Source organism: Citrus clementina, unplaced genomic scaffold (assembly GCF_000493195.1).
Source record: "Citrus clementina cultivar Clemenules unplaced genomic scaffold, Citrus_clementina_v1.0 scaffold_2, whole genome shotgun sequence".
Classification (NCBI taxonomy): Eukaryota; Viridiplantae; Streptophyta; class Magnoliopsida; order Sapindales; family Rutaceae; genus Citrus; species Citrus x clementina.
In genome coordinates this window covers 17,692,531-17,700,255 of record NW_006262688.1, presented here as the reverse complement: position 1 = coordinate 17,700,255, position 7,725 = coordinate 17,692,531, and the positions used below count along the sequence as shown (strand labels likewise).

The window sequence follows — 7,725 nt, the reverse complement described above, 5'->3', positions numbered from 1 at the left end:
AACTCTCATGACCAGTAGTGACATTCGGATGATATAGCACTCAATAAACAACATTTTCCATGACCGGTAAACGAAATTTAAAGAATAAGTCACCATGACTAATAAACCTCCACTCTTCCTTCGTGAAAGTATTAAATACCCCTTTGATTGCTAGTTCTACGTGTTAAGGGAAAAATATATTTATGCCTCTTTTGCTTAGGTTTGGAAAAATATATATATGCCTCTTTTGCTTAGGTTTGTTATTTTATGGCTCAATTCATTTTTTTTAAGCAATTCGCTTCTTAATAATATAGGGGTGTAAAGAGTTCTTATAATTTCTTTTTTATTTGAATTAGAGTTCTTGTAATTTCAATCAAGGTTAAATGTGTAAAATACATAGTAGTGGAGTTTTATAAGAACTATTGAGGGGTGCCAATAGTATCACTCTTTAATTTATTCATAAAAATATGAAAATATTAATTTATTCTTATCCACATTTATTGTTAAAAAAATATATCAAACTTGATATCAAAAGATGAACTTATACATACCTTGATGATAGGGGCCTATTGATTTTTTTTTTCTATTTAACAATAAATGTGGATAAGAATAAAATAATATTTTTCACATTTTTATGAGTACATTAAAAACTATCTTTCTATATAAAAAGTAAATTAAAGTTTATCGTTTTATAAATAAAATTTCTATTTATGCTCATAAAAAAAATTAACATACAAACAAGCATAATAGAAATGATATGATTTTATCATATTGTTGGCACATGCTATCACTTATTGTGACGGGCCAGTAACATCATTACAATATTGTAAAAATGTCAACTTAGTATAAGCTTTGGCTATAAATATCGATCGTTTTAATATATGTTCACAACAAACTCGAGATTGAAGAAAGAGAGAGATAGAATGGGATCAATGGAAGTTCACGAGGAATTACGAAGCGTGCAACCTAAAGTTTGGCAATTCATGTTCGCCTTTACAGACTCTATGGCTTTGAAGTTTGCCCTGGGGCTTCGCTTAGCTGATATTATGCACTCACATAGAAGCCCAATCACTTTGCCCCAGTTAGCCTCTAAGAGTATCTTCAAAATGCTCTATTAATTTTACTCTTCAAATATCTATTTACTTACATATGTGGCAAATAAAAGAGTGAAAAAATATATTATTCTCAAAAAGACTCTTCAAATAGAAATAAATTAATATTATTTTAATTAAATAATTATTTTTTTAAGGAAAAAGTCAATAGCAATTAAAGCACTTCTCTCTCTTTCTCTAATAAAAATAATAAAATACAAATTGAAGAGGGAGAAATCAACTCTCCAAATTTAAAGAGAGAGAATCATCTCTTGTTTGAAGAATCTTAATTGGAGTGTCTTTTGGAGCCTTAAATATTGATATGGCTCTTTAAATAAATAATAAAATCTTATTTGAAGAGCCTTTTGGTGATGCTCTAAGTATTGACTCTCTCTCTTCTGTTGGACAAAAAGCAATAGTTCAATTTATTTGGCCTCTTAAGTACTATGTATTAATTGATTTATTTTTACTTTTATTTATGTCAGGAATTGACACATCTTGTTTGGACATTCCCTACCTTGCACGCCTTATGAGAATGCTTGTTCGCAAAGGAATTTTTGCCGTACATCATTCATCAAACGACGATGATGAGACTCTGTACAAAATGACCCACATATCAAAATGGTTGTTACATAACTCAGAACTAAGTGTTGCTCCAATGATTCTGGAACTGTGGCATTACCTTAGCCAATGTGTCAAAGAACGTGGAATTGCATTCAAAAAGGCTCATGGCTGTAAAATTTGAGATTTTGCTTCACAAAACCCTCAATTCAACAACTTGTTCAATGAGGCCATTGAATGCACTGCAAAGATTGTGATGAAAGCAACAGTGTCACACTATAAAGATGGGTTTGACAGCATACGGTCACTAGTCGACGTGGGTGGTGGCACTACTGGAGCTCTTGCTAAGATAGTGAAATCGTATCCACACATCAAAGTTATAAACTTTGATTTGCCACATGTCGTGGCCACTACACCTATGTGTGAAGGAGTCATCCATGTTGGAGGTGACATGTTTGATCCCATTCCTAATGTCGATGCAGTTTTTATGAAGGTAACAGTTTGATTTAACAGGATAGGGTTCTCTTTTGGTCTTATTTCTATTGAGCTTTAAAATATCTCTCATTATATATCTTTTAGTGGTAGTGTATGGATAAAATTTAATTTCTTTTTTTTTATTAACTACCAACTAATACTTGAGTTATTGGCTCATTACATCAACAAATTAATATAGAATCGTGATCCTTGATTCAACGTAAACGTGGAAGGGAAAAAAAAGTCACTTTCCTATAAAGCATCTACCAAATGCTTCTTTTTATAAAGCACTCAACATGCCTTTTGACCCTAAAATTGTGTGTAAGGGTCTAATTCTAATTTAATATGCATATACAGTGGATACTGCATGATTGGAATGACGAAGCATGTGTTAAGATTCTGAAAAGCTACCGAAAAGCAATTTCAGATAAAAATGAAAAGTTTGTTTTCGTTGTAATCTTTGTACAAGAAGATGATAATAACATATTTGGTGACATGGGTTTGGTGTTTGATCTACTTATGTTTACTCACACCACTGGTGGGAAGGAAAAGACTGAATAAGAGTGGATGAAATTATTAGAACAAGAAGGATTCCACCACTGCAAAATCATCAGCATGCCAGCGTTATATCAATTATAAAGGCCTATTGTACCACCTTAGGCCGAATGACCCAAGAGTCGAGGCTTGGCTTGTGGCCTAGTTCCAAGTTTTAGCAGCAAGATGGGCGTGCTTGTGGTGAGCATGAAAGCAAGGCAAGTCAGACGCGTGGGGTGGGGCGTGGCAATGACTGTTCGTTGTGGGATAAGTGCGGGGGCGCACAACAACAGCGGGTGCAAGAGCGAATGTGGGTGGCGCGCGTAACATCTCGCAAGCATGTGGCGCATATGGGCGTGCAAGCGCTAGGCACTAGATGCAAGCATGTGGGATGCATGAGCGCGCGAGTGTGGCATTGAGGCGCGTGAGCATGGGGCACTGCAGCGCGAGGCATACGTGCTGGCCGAGTTTTGGACAGCGAGCGAGGAGGCACGAAACTAAGCCAAGGGCTATAAAATGTGCCTAACAACAAGCATCAGTGGGAGACATGACCTTGGAACAGATGGCCAAAGATATAGGAAAATAGAGAGTGGACAATGGTGGTTACACACCAAGAGAAGTGGGCAACGATGGTTACACCCTACAACCTCCTTATTTCTAGGCTTATAAGCAACGTTTGCCTTGTTCCTTGGGGGAATGGAGATGTGATCCCTTATACATGCTTAATGGGTGCCTCGTTTTGTGGGAAATGAATTGAGGTAGCTCGAGGGTATCGCGCCACCTCGCCTTAGGAAATGGAAGTGTCATTTGCAATATGTATATCTAGTGAAAGTGAGTATGTGTTTGAGATGGACAATTTTGGGAGAGAGTGACATCCTCTGAGCACATATAGATTCTCACTAGGTTGTAACTTTACTTATTGAGGAAAATAGAAATGTTGGAGGCTGGTGTCTCCGTAAAAATAATCTTGAGCAAGTTGGTTTCTCTTTGTTGAAGCGAAAAATCTTGGGGTGCGCATTTAGCACATAACCTCCATTAGAGTTGTTGAGTGGTTGGTCGAGTGAGGCTTGACGCAATCACAGGCTTACTGCATCTTGAAAAAAGTCATGTGACAACTGGCATTAGAGCCCCAAGTTTGGATTCAGAATTCTTTAACAAATGTCGGGGGAAAGAATGAAGGATAGGTTGGTTAGATTGGAAGCTGCTGTCAGGAACTTACCACCTAATTCAGATAAGCTGGCGATCACAATGGAAGTTAACTTTGGGGAATTGGCAAATCTAAAACTTGTTTATTACAGCAAGGGATGTTGCTGAAAAGATAAGGTCAGTTTTGGATGATGTTGCTTCTTTGGCGAGGGAACTAAGGGGCAGCATCGGGGCAATTGAGAATGATGTAGGTTCGCTGAAGCACACAGTTAGCAACGCATTAGTGCATTTGAAGGCGAGGCCTACGAAGATTAATGTGCCCAAACCAAAGCCATTTGGTGGCACGCTCTGTGCAAAGAAGTTAGAGAACTTCCTATTGGACATGGAGCAGTATTTTAAGGCTACTCGGGTACCCGAAGCGGAGCAAGTTTCAATTGCTAGCATGTATCTAATAGGAGATGAAAAACTCTAGTGGCGAAGTAGGCTCTAGAAGGATACCGAAGCACAGAGGTAGCCTATCGAAAGTTAGGAGTCACTCAAGCGAGAATTGAAGGGTCAATTCTTGCCAGGCAATGCGAGTTAGATTGCACGGGAGAGCTTGAAAATATTAAAACAAATTGGTTTACTTAAGGATTATGTCAAGGAGTTTAGTTTTTTTATGTTTGACATCAAGAGCATGTCCGATGAAGACAAGCTTTTCAATTTTATTTCAAGTTTGCAACCATTGGCGCAAACTGAATTGTGAAGGCAAGTGGTGCAAGACTTACCTTCGGCAATTGCCACTGTGGATGGTTTGGTGGATTTTAGGATTACGAGTTCTTCGCCCTTGAAACTTAAGAAAGGAAAATATGCAGGGAAAACGAACCCCTCTAAGCGTCATGGCCGGAGAAAAGAGGGCATTCAAAGAAATTCAAACTGAGAGGTTTGCAGGAAAAGAAAGGCTTGAGGTACTTCATTTATGACAGTCCGCATAGAGCAAATGATTGTCCAAAATGCGGCAAAATCAATGCAATAGTTAAGGAGACTAAAGTGGAACCTTCAGCGGGCGAAGCAAATACTTCGCAGATGAACCCATTACAGTTGATGAATGATCTAAGGGAGGAAGTCGCGCATAACGATACCAACCAAGGGTTGATGGTGACAACCGTATAGGTAAACAAGCGTGAAGTGCAAGCCATGCTTGATACGGGAGCCACGGCTAACTTCCTAGCACTGCACAAGGTATCGCGCTTGGGATTGGAAGTGACTGCGGTGGGCAACAATGTGAAAGCTGTTAATGCTGCGAGTGTGGGTGTTCAAGGGGTGACCATTTGTTCCTTGAGGGTTGGAGCATGGGAAAAACAGGCGAAACTCATGGTTATGCCTCTTAATGATTCTGACTTAATTCTTGGAATGGAGTTATTTGTTGTCGTTATGGTACAGGTGATGCCTTGTCAGAAGTGCATCATTATTATGGGCTTGGAGACGCTGTATGTTGTACCATGCTAATTTTGGGTTCATGGCAGATCAGAATCATCACTCTAATCTGCAAAGCAATTTGGAAAATGGTTGAAAAAGAAAGAGAACTCACTCTTAGCTGCGTTGATTGAGTTAAAATCGAATCAAGTTGTTGAGGTGCGTAATGAGTACGCAGAGGTATTGAATGAGTTTGTGGATGTAATACCGCTGGAGCTTCCTCGAACCCTTCCACCTACACATGTTGTTGATCATTGGATTGATCTGGAACCAGGCGTAAGACCCCCTACACAGGCTCTTTATTGAATGGCGTCTTCGGAGTTGGCAAAACTTCAGAAACAACTAGATGAGTTGCTGGACGCAGGGTTCATATAACCATCTAAAACACCATATGGTACACCGGTATTATTTCAAAGGAAGAAAGATGGCTCGATGTGGATGTGTGTTGACTTTTCGGTCCCCAATATTACAGATTTGTTTGATCGATTGGGCAGAACATCTTACTTCATGAAGCTAGACTTGAGGTCGCAGTATTGGCAAGTACGAATTACAGAGGGTGACGAAGCAAAGATAGCTTGTGTAACTCAGTACAGGTCTTACAAGTTCTTGGTGATGCCGTTCGGACTCACCAATGTACTTGCAATATTTTGCAATTTGATGAACGATGTTCTTTATGAGTACTTAGACCACTTTGTGGTGGTGTATCTCGACAATATAGTCATTTATAGTGAGTCTTTGGTGGATCATCTTGATCACCTTAGACTAGTGATCTTACGATTACGAGAACAGAAATTGTTTGTCAAGAATGAAAAATGTGAGTTTTGTCACTGGGAAGAGATGTTCTTGGGGCATTGGGTGAGCTAACGCAAGATTTGCATGGATGAGAGGAAGGTCAAGGCAATTGTTGACTGGCCTGCACCTTTGAAAATGGTTAAACTTTGATCGTTTCTTGGGTTAGCTAACTACTACCGCAAGTTTGTCAAGGGGTACTAGAAGAAAGTAAGTGCATTAACGGACTTGTTGAAGAAAGATTGCAAGTGGGAATGGACAGAAACATGTCAGCAAGTGTTTGAAAAACTCAAACAAGTAGTAACTTTGGAGCCGATGCTCAAGCTACCTGACTTCAATTTGCTGTTTGAGGTACATACAGACGCATTGGATAGGGCCATTGGTGGCGTGCTTTTTCAAGAGGGCCATCTGCTTGCTTTCGAGAGTCGGAAGCTAAAGAGTGCAGAACAATGGTACTCAGCACATAAAAAAGAGATTATGGCAGTGGTGCATTGCTTGGGCATATGGAAGCACTACTTATTGGGTGCGGTCATTTCTGTTATTACTGATAATGTGGCTAACATTTATTTTAAGACACAGAAAAAGCTATCACCGAAGCTAGCGAAGTGGTAGCAATTCCTAGCCGAATATGATTTCATGTGGGTATATAGACCTGAATGGCAAAACTAAGTGGCGGACGCTCTCAGCCGCAAAGAAGTCGAGGCGTATGTGGCCGCTTTGACTATCGTGACAATGGATTTTCTTGACGGACTTAGGCAGTAAGCGAAGGAGGATCCTAGCTACTGCGAACTCTGTGAGAAGATCAAACAGGGCTTGGTGCAAAGCTATTGGGTCGAGGAGGACCTAATTTATGCACGTGGTGGGAAAATGTATGTTCCTGCGGAAGAGGACTTACAAAGGGTTTTGTTGTGAGCGACACATAATCCTCAATGGGCCGGACATCTGGGGGTGGAAAGGATGATGGCGCTTGATAACTCTATGAAATGAGAGTTATCATAGCACTTTTAGACTTAAATAAGTAATACTTAAAGAGTAAATGATATATTTTTATTGCATTTTTTTATATTTTGCATAACAAATTCATTTTAGTTTATTTTTAATAAATTTAGTTATTTTAGAATAATTTGTGTTCTTAGATCATATGCATAAATGTAGGTAATCGAAAGCTCAAATTCAAGACAGGAATGCTGATGCAATATGCTTACAAAAATAAGGAAAGAACTTGGCTACTAAAGAATTGAACAAGTCTGGAACAGTGCAGATACTGTAGCCGTTGTGTAGCAACCATTGCTATAGCATTCCTCGAACAACGACAGAGAAAATTTTGCGAGAAATACTCATAATATTGTCATCTATAGTTTCTTAATCTGGAATATACACGTCCTAGACTTACGTTTACCCTAATTTTCAACAATAAAATGAGTACACATCATAAGAAAAAAAGAGAGCCGTCAACCAAGATAAAAAACCGAAAAGAAACAAACAAAACACAAAGTTCAAGAGCAAAAATCAAGGCTGCACCAATGGAGAATTTACCGGAATCAATTGGATTCCAGTTGTTCTTATTCTTCTTTTGATTTCTTGTTCATTCTTTGACATGAGAACGTATTTTTCGACTAAACCTTTGTTGTTTAGTTTTCTTTAACAAACTATGAACTTGCCGACTGAACCTTTGTTGTTTGGTTTTCTTTAATAA

The 7,725-nt window shown here is 38.8% G+C and overlaps 1 pseudogene; it reads left to right on the top strand.

Annotated features, from left to right (window-relative positions):
- Window positions 1-902: 902 nt before the first annotated feature.
- On the top strand, window positions 903-2,744 carry LOC18052637 (annotated as a pseudogene).
- Window positions 2,745-7,725: the final 4,981 nt, after the last annotated feature.